At 38.9% G+C, this 17,022-nt stretch overlaps 1 protein-coding gene across 1 annotated transcript in view; it reads right to left on the bottom strand.

Moving 5' to 3' along the window:
• The window catches only part of elfn1a (extracellular leucine-rich repeat and fibronectin type III domain containing 1a), an 84,192-nt gene that overhangs the window by 25,051 nt on the left and 42,119 nt on the right, over positions 1 to 17,022 (bottom strand). Inside the window, exon 2 of the mRNA XM_084925486.1 lies at positions 2,438 to 2,518. The gene's annotated coding sequence lies outside the window, so the exon portion shown is untranslated. The remainder of the gene's footprint in view (positions 1 to 2,437; positions 2,519 to 17,022) is intronic.

The following is a 17,022-nucleotide window of genomic DNA, read 5'->3' on the forward strand; positions in this document are numbered from 1 at the left end:
GCTGCTAGTTGACGAGAGACACCCGGAATGGCTAACCGAAGGTCGGACGGTCCTGATCCCCAAGGACCCCAAGAAGGGACCGGTCCCATCCAACTACTGACCAATAACCTGCCTCAGTACTACATGGAAGCTCCTGTCAGGCATCATATTGGTTAAGATGAATAGGCACATGGGTCAATACATGAGCAGGGCACAGAAAGGGATTGGCAAGAATACCAGAGGCGCAAAACACCAGCTACTGGTAGACAGAACAGTCAGCCGAGACTGCAAGACCGGGCTGACCAACCTGTGCACTGCCTGGATTGATTACAAGAAGGCCTATGACTCAATGCCCCACAGCTGGATACTGGAATGCCTAGAATTGTACAAGATCAACAGGACCTTAAGAGCCTTCATCAGGAACTCAATGCGGATGTAGCGGACAACACTAGAGGCCAACTCCAAGCCCATAGCACAAGTCACCATCAAGTGCGGGATCTACCAAGGAGATGCTCTGTCCCCACTGCTGTTCTGCTTAGGCCTGAACCCCCTCAGTGAGATCATTAACAAGACTGGCTACGGATACCGACTACGGAACGGAGCAGTTGTCAGCCACCTCCTGTACATGGATGACATCAAGCTGTATGCCAAGAGTGAACGAGACATCGATTCACTGATCCACACTACCAGGATATACAGCAATGACATCGGGATGTCATTCGGGCTGGAGAAGTGTAGTCGGATGATAACAAAGAGAGGGAAGGTAGTCAGAACTGAGGGGATTGAGCTACCAGAAGGCAACATTGCAGACATAGAGGACAGTTACAAGTACCTGGGAATCCCGCAGGCGAATGGGAACCATGAAGAGGCAGCTAGGAAAGCTGCAACCACCAAGTACCTGCAGAGGGTCAGGCAAGTCCTGAGGAATCAGCTGAACGGTAAGAACAAGATCCGGGCTATCAACACCTACGCCCTGCCCGTGATCAGGTACCCAGCTGGTATAATAAGTTGGCCAAAGGAGGAGATAGAAGCCACTGACATAAAGACAAGAAAGCTCCTTACCATGCATGGAGGGTTTCACCCCAAGTCCAGCACCCTGAGGCTGTACGCTAAGCGGAAGGAAGGGGGCCGGGGACTGGTGAGTGTCAGCACCACAGTCCAGGATGAGACAACGAACATCCAAGAATACATTGGGAAGATGGCCCCAACTGACCGAGTGCTCAGTGAATACCTCAGGCAGCAGAAACCCAAGAAAGAGGAGGGAGACGAGGAACCATCATGGAAGGACAAGCCCCTGCACGGTATGTACCACCGGCAGATAGAGGAGGTGGCTGATACCCAGAAATCCTACCAGTGGCTGGACAAAGCTGGACTGAAAGACAGCACAGAGGCACTAATCATGGTAGCACAAGAACAAGCTCTGAGTACAAGATCCATAGAGGCTGGGATCTATCATACCAGGCAAGACCCCAGGTGCAGGCTGTGTAAAGATGCCCCTGAGACAATCCAGCACATAACAGCAGGGTGCAAGATGCTAGCAGGCAAGGCATACATGGAACGGCATAACCAGGTGGCCGGCATAGTGTACAGGAACATCTGTGCCGAGTATAACCTTGAAGTCCCAAGGTCAAAATGGGAGACGCCCCCAAGGGTGGTGGAGAATGACCGAGCTAAGATCCTGTGGGACTTCCAGATACAGACAGACAAAATGGTGGTGACTAACCAACCGGACATAGTGGTGGTAGACAAACAGAAGAAGACGGCCATAGTGATCGATGTAGCGGTTCCGAATGACAGCAACATCAGAAAGAAGGAACACGAGAAGCTGGAGAAATACCAAGGGCTCAGAGAAGAGCTCGAGAGGATGTGGAGGGTGACGGTAACGGTGGTCCCCGTGGTAATCGGAGCACTAGGTGCAGTGACTCCCAAGCTAGGCGAGTGGCTTCAGCAGATCCCGGGAACAACATCGGAGATCTCTGTCCAGAAGAGCGCAGTCCTGGGAACAGCTAAGATACTGCGCAGGACCCTCAAGCTCCCAGGCCTCTGGTAGAGGACCCGAGCTTGAAGGATAAACCGCCCGCAGGGGTGAGCTGGGTGTTTTTTTTTTTTTTATAGATAGATAGATAGATATAGATATACATATACATATACATATAGATATATAGATATAGCCAGAAAGGCAGAAAGAGCGAGAGTAATCAAGTATGGACATTTCTGGTCCATACTTTTGAAAAAAGATAATTAATTTTAAAAAATTGAGATGGTGAAATGGTAAAAGAGTTGTCCACTCTCAGAATGACATGTCCTCTGAGTAGTTTGTCTTTGCTACTGTACTGTTCTTGTCATGCATATTGACCGGTGGATTAACGATGGATTGCCTGTTATCCTCTTAGGGGGTGATTGCTCATGCAGCGCTCGACTCAAGCTATGTGAGACTGTACCAAACACCTGCACTTACCACTGTAATCTAGGTTGAAATCCTCAGTGAGGGAAAGCATCCCTGGTGTTCTCCAGCAATACAGATGTCTGCAGATGTCAACTGAGGAACAATAATTGAAAGAGAATCATGTAAATATTTCAATTTCAACAAAGAGGTTCATAAAATTTATTTTTTATGTCAGTATGTCAACCATTTAACCTTAAGTCAACATCTTAATAGAATCCATGGATACCATTCTCAATGAATCATGAATAAAAACAAAACAAAACAAAACAAACAAACAACAATAACACCCCCCCGCTTGTTCACCTTCATTTGGCTTATAGTCTCCAAAATGAATTCAGCTGCATGAATATATGTATTTTCTTTCGTCAAGAATTAGAACTACCTCATTAACCTTATCTAACAAGCACAAGCTAATGAAATCCTCTGTTTCAGTTTCTGGTCTTGCCAAACTTAGGCTCACTAATTAATCAAACATCACCCTCCACCCCCTCCCCCATCGTCTTAATGACTGCCTATAAAGCAAAACAGAATATTCTACACACATTGCCCAGGGGAAGGCTACTTGTGCACAAATTCATGCATTTTTATTGGAAGTTAAAATAAAGAGAAAGAAAAGCTTTACACTCAAAAGAAAGCCACGCTTTGTATTCGCTGCAATAATCAAAACAGAAGGAAAACACAATTTCTTCATCCTCTGTCCATGCCTCATCCGTGCTGGTATATTTCTCTGTTCGCAATGCAAGGCTGCAATTTTCCCACTTACATAAATATTAATATCTACATAAGCAAGCTCTAAATTACATTTACACTCAGTATTCATGTTACTCTTTTTACTCTAAGCAAACAATTCTTTGTTCTCATCTCTTGTGATTCAGAGTGTATAACATGTTGGGTCAAATGAAAAGCACTGGGAAAATCAAATCTCTAACAATCAGTTATGAAAAACGGCAAAATGGCTAGATTTTCAGTCAATGAGAGGACAATAGATAATGTGATCCAATTAGTGGTGGAGGCTGCTATTTGCATTCCAGTGAAAGGGGTGATAGTTAAAGTGGCCCAAGACAGCTGCCTTTCAGCAAAGACCCATGACAACACAAAAAGCAGCGGAACCAAGAGAAAAGGGGAATTTGGGAGTCTTTAGCCGTATTCTTTTAATTACTCATCATAATGACTCCATTTAGCTGTTCAATGACCCATTTTATGGCATTGAACAGGCATGGGAAGCTCTCCGTCCTTGGCAGGGTCAGTCCTGCAGCTGCCCCTGCTGCCATCTTTCAACCAATAGGGAACATTTTCCCTACACTGGGCTCTAACAGTCAGGTAGCTCGAGAATTCGCTCTCAAATACATTCACACACGCACACTGGCTTCATCACCACAAATTAGATATGCACCGAATGTCACTCCGCGAGGGAATTCAGTTCAAAGAGGTGCTCATTATATGGAAGACAATAATTACTCTTCATGAATGTTTTGCGCATCTGATAAAGATAGTTTGTCGTGTTGGCACCTGCCATGTAGCTGGCAAGGAACAAAATATGCAAATAACTTCAGTCCTACATCACAGTATCTGGGCTCACAAGTTTTTGTTTTGTTTCTGCAGTGAATTGTTTAAAAAACTTTTACAACAAGACCACCTACAATTCTTTGTTAATGACAAAGTCTTGTATTTAAAAAAATGCAAAATAATTAAAAATCTAGATATTTTCATTTAAAGCTCCAACCTCCATTGTTATTTTTGTTAATATCAAAGATTGAACCATTGCACTAATAACAGGTTACTTAATAAAGTAAATTATGCCATAAATGTCAAGTTTTCATCATATATGTATTCATTTTAAATCATTTTTCCATCTAGACTTAAATGTTGGGATGCAAAGTAATATTCCTCCTTGTTCTGAACAGAAAGTCCTATTGTCCTTACTTTTTTCTTGCTTTTTATGCAAGACGATATATTTGAAGATTTGTCAGGTGGCAGCCCTGGAGGTAGGGATGAAGGAGGGGAGGTGCGGAGGTGGTGAGGAGAAGCAGACCCCATATGGTTGCGAGAAGCTGGATTTTCTGGCACATCTCCAGGATGCTGACCCAGAGCGTTGGAAGGTTGAGCACTGGCACCGATCTGACTGATTTTTCTCAGCTGCTGACGTGCAGAGGAGCACACATGGATATGAGGACAAAAATAGCTTTCTATGGACCACAGCGTGACGCAACTGTTAAGAATTTAAATCATTGCCATTTGTTTCTGTTCCATGTCAACTTTTTCCGAGATGACTCATACAGTTTCAATGAAAATAAAATCATGAAATGATTTATGCTTTTAAGACATAAAGAAAGACTTGTCACAATAAAAGAGTGCTGTATGATATTGTGTATAAATGATGTTTCATGTAATTTCATTTTATTTGTACTATTACTCTCTTAAGTGAAAGCTGTAAAATAAAAATACTTTTTAATGCTTGGAGAGATTCTCCTACTGTTTGCAGTCTGATATATAAAGAAAAAATGACAAGTCAAGTTCCAACTGCTTCCCTCTTCTTCTTTTGTAAAAATACAAATAATCTTGTTGTTTCTGTGCAGTAGCAGCAAAACAAATGCCTTAAGTGGTTTGCAGAGAAAGGTCTCCACATTAGCACTAAAAAAGAGACAGTAGAGAGATAATAAAAAATATTCTGAATTTGTAATACATAAAAGAACAAGGAATGACCCAGAAAACGGTTATAGATTCTCCAACTGGGTGATGTCTCTATGCCCCTTGAACATCAAGAACTCAGTTCTATGATTTATATATTAATTCACAATGGCAACATCAGACATAATGTATCATGGCCCTTAATGTCAGCAACAGTAAGCCCTGTTAGTTGTAATCCACCATCAGCACCACCTCAGCTCATCTCACTGTTAAATCATAGCAGGCCACAATGGCTGGAAGCTGCTAGGCATTCTTTAACATTTAGTTTTACAGTCTGATTACAAAGTGTACAAAAGCTTCCTGATGAGCAGCTCCATGTTTGTCAGTGACCTCACTGACAAAGACCTTGGTGGGAGAATAAATTCACACAAGAGGAAATCCTCCAGGTTCTTTTGTCTGGAAACGCTCGGTTGGTTTAGGTTAGGGGTTTGCTTTGTATAGGAGAAGTGGTAGGGTGTTTGATGTCTGATTCAGCTCAGTCACAGAAGCCTAAAGAGCAGATGGTGACTCCCTGATAACCCACCCGCAACCTCTGGTCACTGGGGAAAAATGTGTTGTATTGGAAAGATGGTACCTCTTTGTGATTTGGTCAGTAGCAGATTGCCATGGTTGCCCATATTTGGCATGGAAGACAGCAACTTGTCTGCAAACACTCGCTTCCTGCCAGTGGTAAGACTTGAAAAAGTGGCAGAAAAGGAGTCCATTGACCTTCAAAGTAAAAAGTTGTCCCTCTCTGCTTCAGCCGACATCTCAAAAGGCTCACCAGTTTCACCTTAACCCATTTTTCACTCGTGACCCAATTGCCAGATGTTCGCTGACCAGTCACTAGCCCAGTGTGGCATGGGGCTAATTTTAACATTTATATTCTCATACACATTTTCACAATTCTAATAAAAAGACTGCATTAAAAAGTTATAAATGTTACTTTAACTTTTGAGTCCACCTTCAGTGGAGCAACTCTGAAAATTAAACTGGTTCGAATTAACTGCATGTAGCTGTTACTCTGGCCAGTCCAGAGTGTTTCCATAAAGACATGATTTCAGCTCTTGCTCTGCCTCAAGAGAGTCATCTCAAATGTTCCATTCTTGGATGAACCCTGTGGGCATCAGGTGGCAGCTACAACCATATGCAATTTAGAGAACATGTCCTTAGAAAAGTATTGACCTTAGTACCTTCAGCTGTAGACAGCTATGTATGGCATACAACTTGAAAATACATTAAAACGAATGAAAATGAAATAGTTTTGTGAAGTTCAACTTAAAAATATGGACCATGTTATAAAAAAATTCAAGTTCTTAATTGTTCATGATTATAAAGTCAAGCTGCATAGACTGACAGTTCTGATAAGGTTATTTTGTCTTGTAATATAACACATTTACTACTACTGGCTAATGGCCAGATCTCACTCTGAGCTTGTGAGAGGTGTTAAGATGTGACAGGAGTCTTGCTTTTCAAAAACTGTACACAGGAATTACTATGAGTCACATTTCCTTTTATTACATCAAGACATTTTTTTATTTTGATAACATGACAAGGTTATGCTGGTAAATACATTTTTCTGTTATGTACTTCCAGAGCTGTCATTCAGCAAGTGCTGAGATAATTTAGTTGCTCTTAAAAGCATCGCAGGTAGGGTTGAGGAGGCACAACCCATCTTTGTAGCCCAACGTAGTCACAAGCAACAGCCCTGCAGTGAGAAGCAGACTAGCTAAAAGTATCGCTGCACTTTAAAACTTCCACTCTGATATAGAAAGAGACTGTGTGATAGGAGGTGTTTCATGAACATTGCACTGTGAGTCCATTTAGTTAAGCTTCCTGACTGCGTTGGTGTTGGGCAAGTGGAGACTAAAAAAAATGAGTGCAGGAAACCATCACCTGAGGCTGTGTGCAAATCTAAATTCAGGTGATTACACTATAGCCAAGCTTTCCAACCTACCATGAAATAACTGAACTAGAGGGTGAAGTCATTAAATTTACATATTGTCTGGTAATACTTGGGAGGTGATTTCTAGATTTTATATCTCAGTTACTAAGTCCCATTTAAGCCTAAAGGTAAGGAAGTGGAAAGCTTCACAGCTCGTTTCCTCTACAGAGGAAAGTATTTGCTACCTGTTAAAACTACAAACAAGCCCTAAGCAAAGCAAAAACACACACACACACACACGTAAAGCACACACACACACACACACACACACACACACACACACACGGAAATTCATCCTTTCATTTAAAAACTGGCCCATGTGCATGTGTATGAAGACAGAAAACTTTGAAATTGCATTTCTAAAAATAGACAGGCATACTTACTGTGCCCTCAACCCCTATCTACAGTAAAAAACACATTTGGAGACAGAATGGGTTTCCTGATAGCTTCATGAAAGCAAGATGTTGGTGTGCTGTTCCCTCACTCATTCAATATTAAAGTAGCATGGCATGCTGTCTAGAGCCACTATAATGATGTTGTAATGGGTTTACAGAAAATAGAACGTGGCTTTGCTGCTTACAGTTTTTCTTAAATGCTTTGGTGCATTTCTCGCAATATTTTTGAAGTTGTCAGCTCCGAAGATGCATTTCCCTTCAAATCCTAAAACTTTTAATTAATCTGTCTGTTTTTGTGTCAGTGAATACATTATTGCGACAAAAATCAAAAGGTCCTTTGGCAATATGTAAACCAGGGTGGGTTTATGCATATTTAATATTTGAAATATTTACATTTTCTTTGTCCAATGATCGAGTCTAGAAGCCATTTCTCATTTTTAATTGAAAAATTATTGTCCCACATGTTTTTGCTAATAATGGACAGTGCACTTGACAATAACTTTTCTAGGGAGAATTGACCTCTTTTATGTGTCAAAAGTAACATTATTCAAATGCTGATTTCCAATGTTGGGTTGGCTGAGCTCAGGAGGTAGAGCCGTTCGTCTGCTAATTAGTACATGGTGGTTTGATCCCTGGCTGCTCCAGTCTGCATGCCACCTATCCTTGTGCAAGATGCATACATCGGAGTGTGAATGTGTTTGAATGTTAGAAAGAAAGCACTTAGCTATGAATGAGTGCTCAAGTAGAGTAGAAAAGCACTATATAAGTACCAGTCAAAAGGCTTAAGGCATTATTAGTTTGTAAAGACAAAGAGCATGTACATTTGCATGTATGGAGAGAGAACAAAAATAATCCAGCCAGCCTTTAAATAATACAGTACACAGACTAAAGTAACAACAAAAAGAAAAATAATGCAGCACTTCACAGAACTAAACAAGAGGAATTAAACATAAGCCTACAAAGTGGAATTGTATATAACAGTGAAGGCAGTTGTTCTGTTTCTCCTATTCCTTTAGCCACAGATGTCACCGCCGTCACGTCTAACGCTGCTCCTTGCAATGCAACAGGGAAAGAACCAGCATTTAGACCACATCTGTCCTCTTTTGCATCTTTTCCAGGCAGCTGAAGGCTTAAATATTAATCTGAGCAGGCCGCCCCTTTTAGAATAATCATACACAATTAAAATCTTCTGGTGTATAATGGATAGTGAAACTGTGCAGCTAAAAGAAACATGACCCGATTTGCTCACAAAGCCATATACAGTAAACTAATATTTGTTCAAACTGCAGACAACTGTCTAAAAATTCTAAAAAGTTTTCAAGAGCAAACAAAAAATTGACTTTCTTTTTGTTTTGAAAACTGTGTAACTGTGATTTAAAAATAGTCAATTGGACAACTGAGAAAATCTGTAAAGTACAACATGAATGCTTGACACTAAATTTTGGTTATAGAATTTTACAGTTCAAACACATTTATTTATAGTTTATTGTTTTTAGGTTTTACGTGAATTTGTATGTTTTAAAATTACAACAGATGAAACCTAAACTTGCTGTCAGGTTGTAGTTGTTTGCTAAACTATTACAGCTTTCTAATAGTGTGGTATTACTGAGGTAACCAGGAGGAAATAAGAAGATAATAATATGGAAGAAGGAAATGATTACCACTTAATCACCAAAGTAATGGCCAAATAAGATTCTAATGTTATCGTGTAACAACAATGGTTATAGCTGAGTAATAAGACCTTTAATTAAATTTAATGACGGTAAATTTATGTATTGTAATAACTGGCTAGAAACTGGGGGTAATAATTTGGAAACAAATGTATGCCTGTGAAACAAAACCATTTAGTATGATCAGTATGATCACTGACTCTAGAGAAAAAGTGTTCCTGGACGGGTCACTGACTGCAAGGTGTCCAGGCCTGTGGCTTGTGGGTTCTTTGGATGCAACTTTGGAAAACTAAGCTGTGCTGCCATCTTCTCTTTAGAAAGAAGAGGCTTTCAAGAGGCAAACCTCTTCATTTTTAAAAAAAATTCTTCTGTCATGGATACTCTTTCTCACCTTATTGTTTGGAAATAGCCTTATAACCCTTCCCAGAATAATGGACAGCAACAGTTGCTTCTCTAATATCATTGATGATGAGGAATGATCTTATAATAGTTGTGCCTGGCTGCTTCTTACTTACACAGAGGCAGAAAGGGTATAGAAACACTGCTATTTGAAATCCTCATACATAAAACCTTAGATTTAATTGAGGAATATTTCTTAGACAGGCAAATTAGACTAAATACATTGTTTTATCTTGGTAATAACTTTGCAATTTGTGTTTATTTATTAAGTTTAGGCATATTCTTTATAAAAGAGGAGGTGGTAACATTCTGCCGAGTAAAAGATCGTTACAATGCCCTCTCTTTATTTTGCTTCACTAGTTCACCTAATAATTTTGTCCCTGATTAGCTCTTTGTAAATTCTAATATCAGTTTAGTATTTAGTATTTATTCAACCATATATTAACTAATATCAGTTAAATCAGTTAGCCCCAGCCTTTCAGAGTGTCAAAAGTTAGAAGTAAGCAAGAGTGGGCAGGCAGAGACCCTAAACTTTCCTCTCTATATTTAGAGAGGAAGTATAAATTTCAAATCCTCCATCCTAGCTTGCTTGCATGTAGTTTTGACATCTCAGTCGAGACAACTTTCAGTAGAGTAGGCCTAATAGCAAAATGCTTAGTGGAATTTAAGATTTTAAATAGTTTAACCTCACTTTCAGTATTTTACAACAGAGTACCTCTTGTCTGTATTACTGTATATTGTGTAAAACTGTTTTAAAAAATGTGCACTACCTCCTGTGTTGCTTTAACCTAAACAAGCTGTGCACTTAACCTTTGCCATATTTAAAGACACCCTACTGTTGACACTTGGTTTCAGAGGTACATTCATAATCTTTTGTTAAAGCCATCTCTGTGCTCTGTGCGTAGACTGGATCCTAGGGTACAAAAGCAGAAAAGCTATTAAGTGGCACAAACTCTGGGGCTGTTTTGTTTTTCTGGAGAAGTCATTCATTTAATGTCTGATCTTTGTCTCGTAGTTTCTTCTTCCATGCTTCCAGGGCAACCCTGCATAGTGATGAATGAATAACAGAGTGGCAGAGTGGTGTGATGAAGAGTGGCCTTTACACATGCATGTGATGAAGACATTAATGTACTCCCATGTCTGTTTTTGCTCTCGAGGATTGTTCATCAAGGACATCTTGTGAAGCACCATAATGACTTTTATTCTTGGTAAAAGCAGGATTTCTTGAGTGGCATGGCGAATAATTTGTTATTATCTGGAATAAGTGGGGTAGAATGATAAGGATGACAAGTATAGCAGGGGCTCTATGTGGTCTTACGCTGTTGCTTTTATTGCTTTTAGCAGATTTTCTTCAGGGCAGGACCAGCTAAAGAGGGCATTTGGTATTCTTAGATTGTTTGAGAAGAACAGTTAGAGAGATGTGCACGCTGAGAACGGACTAATGCACAGAAGCTCTTTTAAGGAAAAGAAAAGAGTCATCCTGCATTGTTCAGTTGGAGTCACGTAAAACATATACTGTATGGTATTCCTGTTTAGCAGTAGTAAAAGTAAATACTTCTAAAAGACAACAGTAAAAAAAAAATACCAACAAGAGAATCTATGTATCCTTTCATAACCACAGAACTGGCCATCTATGACAAAGACGGCAGAAAAGTTTTTTCATGTGAATCCTCTCTAAAATTCCCATGAGTAAACAATGAGGACATCGGGAAAGATATGATGCAATGGAGCATTGATGTTGCAGTGACACATTGTCCTTCACTTCTACTAGGCAAAGCTGAAGGACATCTCCTGCACTACAGCAAGAATTCAGTCATGTTCAACACCAGAACAAATGGGCAGCTTAAGCATTAATTTGAGTCCTGTTATCAGGGCCATCATTAAACCTGATTTCAAACTGAGATTTACTGGTTTACAAAGGATGTCCGTGAAGCTTCCCACAATTTCCTCTAAGCGTTAATCAGTGTAATTGATATCATCAGTGGAAAATTAACACATAGGTCTGATTTAAAAAGATGTTTGCGTAGTTTGGCCACAACCTCCCACGATTATGGATGAGTCACTTTTTAAAAAACAAGGCTTTTTACAATGTAAATGCATACCAAGGCTTTTCTGATCTATAATGCAGCCACTTTTGCAATTTCCTTGCTTAAGGACTCTGTTTGTCCACATAAAATTGATTTTTTTGCTGTGTTTGGGAGACTCAAACTAGTATGTGAATCTAACAAAATTTATTGTTTTCATTCTTCCCAATTCTTGTAGAGAACCGGTTCAAAGTATTTTAATTTCTTGGAATTGTTAGTCTGCTTGCCTATCGATACCACTTATCAGTTCTTGCACTCGCACTAAAGTCAGCTGATTTTAATTCCCGTGTAAGAGGCGGAAAACAGTGGTGCAGTCTACAGGGTGGATTCAGAAATTAATAATATTTTTATACCACAAAAGGACAAAAGCTTGATGGTAAAATAAAAACTGCATCCAGGACAGAAAGAGCTGCATTATACTAGCAACACAACTTCAGCTCTTTGTAAGCACCTGCACATACTAAATGCTAACGCTAAGCTAGCAAAGAGCTGAGAGTGAAGTAAGCTGAGTGAATACAAGCCCCAGTCCAGCAGCCAGACCTGGACCTTCAACAGGTAACAAAGACACTGATGAGCAGTCAGGCTGCAGCCTCCATTTCTACCTGTACATGTTTCTAAAGTAAAACCATTGTGCCAGTTTCTTTTGTGCTGGATTTCATCTTTGCTTTGTGCTTTCAGCTTTATGTTCATACCTAAAGATTTAGAGAAAGATCATATGTGTTTCCTCACTGGGATAGGAATTTGTGTTGGTGTGTGGAACTGTAGCCTGAGGTTTATATTGTTAAATGGCAATTATAAGACGATGCATTTCAGGTCATTTTATAGAGATTCAAAAAAGTAATGTAATACAATGCATTGCTTCAAAAAGTGTTCTGCGTAATCTGTATAATACATTACAGGTTTCTGACTAACGACCATGACACTGATCACAACAAAGAAGGGACATACCCCTCACATGCACAAACATTTGAACACGCAGCATGCAATTTCCACCAATCTAATCTCTTCAGTATACTGCTTAGCAATGGTGGTGACTCTCAAAGCAGAGCAAATAAGATCCCAATGAGAATTGAATCAATAAGTGATAATGATAATGGAATTATGAAATTGGATTTGTTATCAATTCCCATCCTTATTAGTTACATCAGAAAATGAGATGAGATGTGAGTGTGAGTTGGTTTAGGATTTGTAGGGTGGGGACGACCACATAGAGACTTTCCTTGAGTTGATGGTGAAATTCTTTTTACTGACTGGAAGGGTTTTCCAGGAAGATCAAGTCAGGAGCGTTGCCACTCACTTACTACTACCTGACAAGGTAAGTTAAGGCACAACGCAACCTTCTTTTTTTTTTTTAAATTTAATTGTATTACATTTTGGATAGTATGGTGAGCATGGCGGCCTGTCTAAGACTGATCTTTGGACTGAGGCATTTACATCAAATTAATATTAATAATATTATGAAGCCTGTCTGTGGCTCCAGATATATTTCCTATATATGTCCTATCAATGTTGTTGTTTGAGACACAGCAAAGGAAGCACATATCTTGACTTTATGATGTAGACATGCTTAACATTGTGCTAAAATGAAAAATTCATCTTAATCTAGTTAGTTTAGTCCCAGCATTTAAATTGTATTTGAGTTTTAATCCTAATGAAACTGATGTATTGCTAATATTCTTTGATAGTAACTGTACATTACATTCAATATAATAAAATTTAAAGAAGATACACTCATGTCAATTTACTGTGAACGACTCAGTCAAGTTATGTGGAGGCTCTGTGCAACCTTGTCTGTGCAAAGGACGAAAGCCATAAGCCCTCTATAAAGAGAGGCCTGCAGTTTAATTGATGGGATCAGAGGAGACTTAGAGGACTGAAGATGTAAAAGCCAGAAAAAAAGGCCCTCAAGTTATTTGTAGAAGTTGTCAAGATGACCGACTGCCATAAAATCCTTTTACTCATGTTTATTTTTATGCTATAACCTACTCATATTGAAGGTTTCACTATATGGGAGTGATAAAATATGTTAAATCTGGGACATGAACTTCTAAAACTCAACATGCACAGAAAGTGTTGGATTCATGGACTGCACTGTACATATGTTAACACAGAAACTTACAATAGCACAAATCTGTAAATCCAAGAAGAAGAGTATGTTCAAGCAGTTTACAGGGTCAAATCCCAGGCACTCAACTGAACATGCAGGAGAAAGATGCAAACATTCCCTCTCTGTTCATTATTTAGTGCAAATAGTCAGCGCTTTAGCCTCCTGCACACTTGTTCTTGTCCATTCATATATTCAACACTGATAAATGTTGAGAATTAATTTGCTGCCGCAGACACGATTCCTGCAACTGTTCATTAATCCACTCATGAATATGGAATCATTCAGACCTCGGTGGCTCTTTTTACAGTAATGTGAGCAGTGAAGCCTCTGGAAAAAAAAAAATCTCTCTGACCAAAGTGAGCCTCACTTTTCAGGTGAGAGCACTTATTCTCCCTCCACTTCCCTCTGCAGTGGGGCCACTCAATAAATCACAGTGCAAAGTGCTACCTTTACTCTGTAGCCGCTAAGACACTAATGTCAGTGGCTGTGAGGATGAATTGTCATGACTCAGCAAACTTGCCAGAAAAGGTTTGCTTTCTATTTCAAAAATCCCAACAAAACTATCTAAAAAAAAATGTAGAAAAATTAATTTGGATTATGAAAATTACATCAAACTGACGTTTTGGCCACTTCACTTTTACTGCAACATGAGAGATGAGTTGCTGTAATTTGCACCTGTAAATGATCTGAATAATTAAAAAGGGATAACGAAGGAACATCATCTATAATACAATGAGTAGAAAGTAACTTGAGAAACATGCATGTACAGGTATTGTTGTCTTTAAAAGCCTTGCGCAGAAACTGGTGTTACATTTCATGGTTCAATTTACAGCGTACCGCAAAGGAGCAAAACTATTTTATTTAAGATTTTAACCATCACTGCTACAATCTTATATATGATGACACATTAATGTAAAAGTTATCTTTATGTGAAATTTATCAACTTAATGATATTACTGCATTTTAGGTTGGCAGCACAAATGAGAACAGTGCCTCCAAATTCCTGTTTCCTTAATCAACACTTGTAGAATGACTGTGGGCCATTCCATCCCATAAAACTATTATGACAGGAAATTTGAATATTTATATAATTATATAAATATATATTATATATATATAATTCCAGTGAAAATCTTAGCATCATATATTTTACTTTTCATGGTATATATATATATATATATTTGAAAATAGTCTGTCTACCCACTGTCAAACCATTTTTTTCAAAGTCTGTGGCAAAAAGAAAAAAAAAATTCACTTTTCTTTCTTACCATCAAAATGAATCCGGATCTGTAACAGATACATCAGATACATTAAAAAATGTCTGATGATGAACTTACTAAATAAAAGAAAAAAGTCTAACATTCATGCAAAGTTGCATATTTGAGCGCACAGTAAGAAAAATCTTTTAAATTGCACTGAAGATTTCTGAATGATATGTTGTTGAATTACACTTCAAGGAGTGTGGAAGTTTTCATATTTTATCAAAGGAATACTCAGCAAAATTCAGATATTCTTTTATGTATCTTTAATAGTTTTTGACATACTCATGTTAAAAATTGCCTCAGATTTCAGTGTGTGACAAAAAAGCCTAAAAATGGATCAATGAACTGATTTTCAAAAGCATATATAACATATAATATAACATATTATTTATGAAGCTAAAATTTCACAGCAATCATTTTTCATTTTTATGCAACTCGGGAGGTCGATGTTGTTCAGGTCAATGTATGTTTTAAAATAATTATAGTACAGGGTGGGCCATTTATATGGATACACTGTAATAAAATGGGAATGGTTGGTGATATTAAAGTCCTGTTTGTGGCACATTAGTATATGTGAGGGGGCAAACTCCTCAAGATGGGTGGTGACCATGGTGGTCATTTAGAAGTCGCCATCCTGGATACAACTTTTGTTTTTTCAATAGGAAGAGGGCCATGTGACACATCAAACTTATTGGTAATGTCACAAGAAAAACAATGGTGTGCTTGGTTTCAACGTAATTGATTATGAACAATCATGATATGGGATGAATTTGACCAGTTTTCTGCATTGCAGTGGAGAATGTGAATTTTAAAAAATCATGGATTTATGCTTTTGATAGAGCATTACCTCATATCTTAATGGAATTTGCTTTAAAATCAACAGTGTCTCATATAGATACTCTTTCATCTCTTCTTGATCTCGTTTCCCTTTCAAAAAGAGTTTACGATCTAACATAAAGATAGCATACGGCACATTACTGAACAAACCAGCTAATATTTTGTCTCCTTTTTTCTCCATAAATTGTCCTTCATTTAGTTGAAATTCTTTTTAAATGTAGCTTGGTTACCGTGTGCTAAGAAGAATACTAAATGGTGGCTTACCGGGGCTTTTACTGTGCATAACTTTAAGATCAAATCAAATCAAATCAAAATTTATTTATATAGCACACATTAAAAAGAACAAAGTTGACCGTAGTGCTTCACAGTCAGTGAAAGCACAGTCAGTAAGATATTACTGTATACACTATATTAGCAAAAACCACTGGGTCAGCTAAAATTTGCACAGAGAAACTGTTCAGCCATGCAAACCCACGCCATAAAGCTCCTGGCACACAGTTTATGTGCTGATGTTAATGTCAGAAGAAGTTTGGAACTCTCCAGTTACTGAGTCAGCAGTGCATTGGTGACTTTTACACATGTGCCTTAGTACTTGGCAACCCTGCCCCTTACTTAATTGCTTCTATTTTGTAATAATACTACATTACAACTGACTGTAAAATATATAGGACAGGAGAAATTTCATAACCTGACTTGTTCAAATGGTGGCATTTGATGACAATACCACACTGGATTTTAGTGACCTCTTTAGAGTGAGCCAAATGTTTGCAGTGGCAGACTGCATGATTAGGTGCTTGATTTTGTATGACCTGCAGTTCATTGTATTCATAAAATTACACAGAAGATTCATGGATTTGGTGCTGGTCATGTAGAAACATTACATCCTTTTTCTTTGGATATTATAATTTTGGCATTAAACATTTATATTTCCCCAGGATGCCTCCTGGGCGCTTCCTGGGTGAGGTGTTCCGGGCATGTCCCACCAGGAGGAGGCCCCAGGGCAGACCCAGGACACGCTGGAGAGATTATATCTCTCGGCTGGCCTGGGAACGCCTTGTTGTTCCCCCGGATAAGCTAGAGGAGGTGGCTGGGGAGAGGGAGGTCTGGGCTTTTCTGCTTAGGCTGCTGCCCCCGCGACCCGGCTCCAGATAAGTGGAAGAAGATGGATGGATGGACATTTATATTTCCATATTTATCTCATATTTATTTTTAAATATTGACATTATATATC

This window comes from Perissodus microlepis, chromosome 4 (genome assembly GCF_051167445.1).
Source record: "Perissodus microlepis isolate ML-2025 ecotype Zambia chromosome 4, ASM5116744v1, whole genome shotgun sequence".
In the NCBI taxonomy this organism is placed as follows: domain Eukaryota; kingdom Metazoa; phylum Chordata; class Actinopteri; order Cichliformes; family Cichlidae; genus Perissodus; species Perissodus microlepis.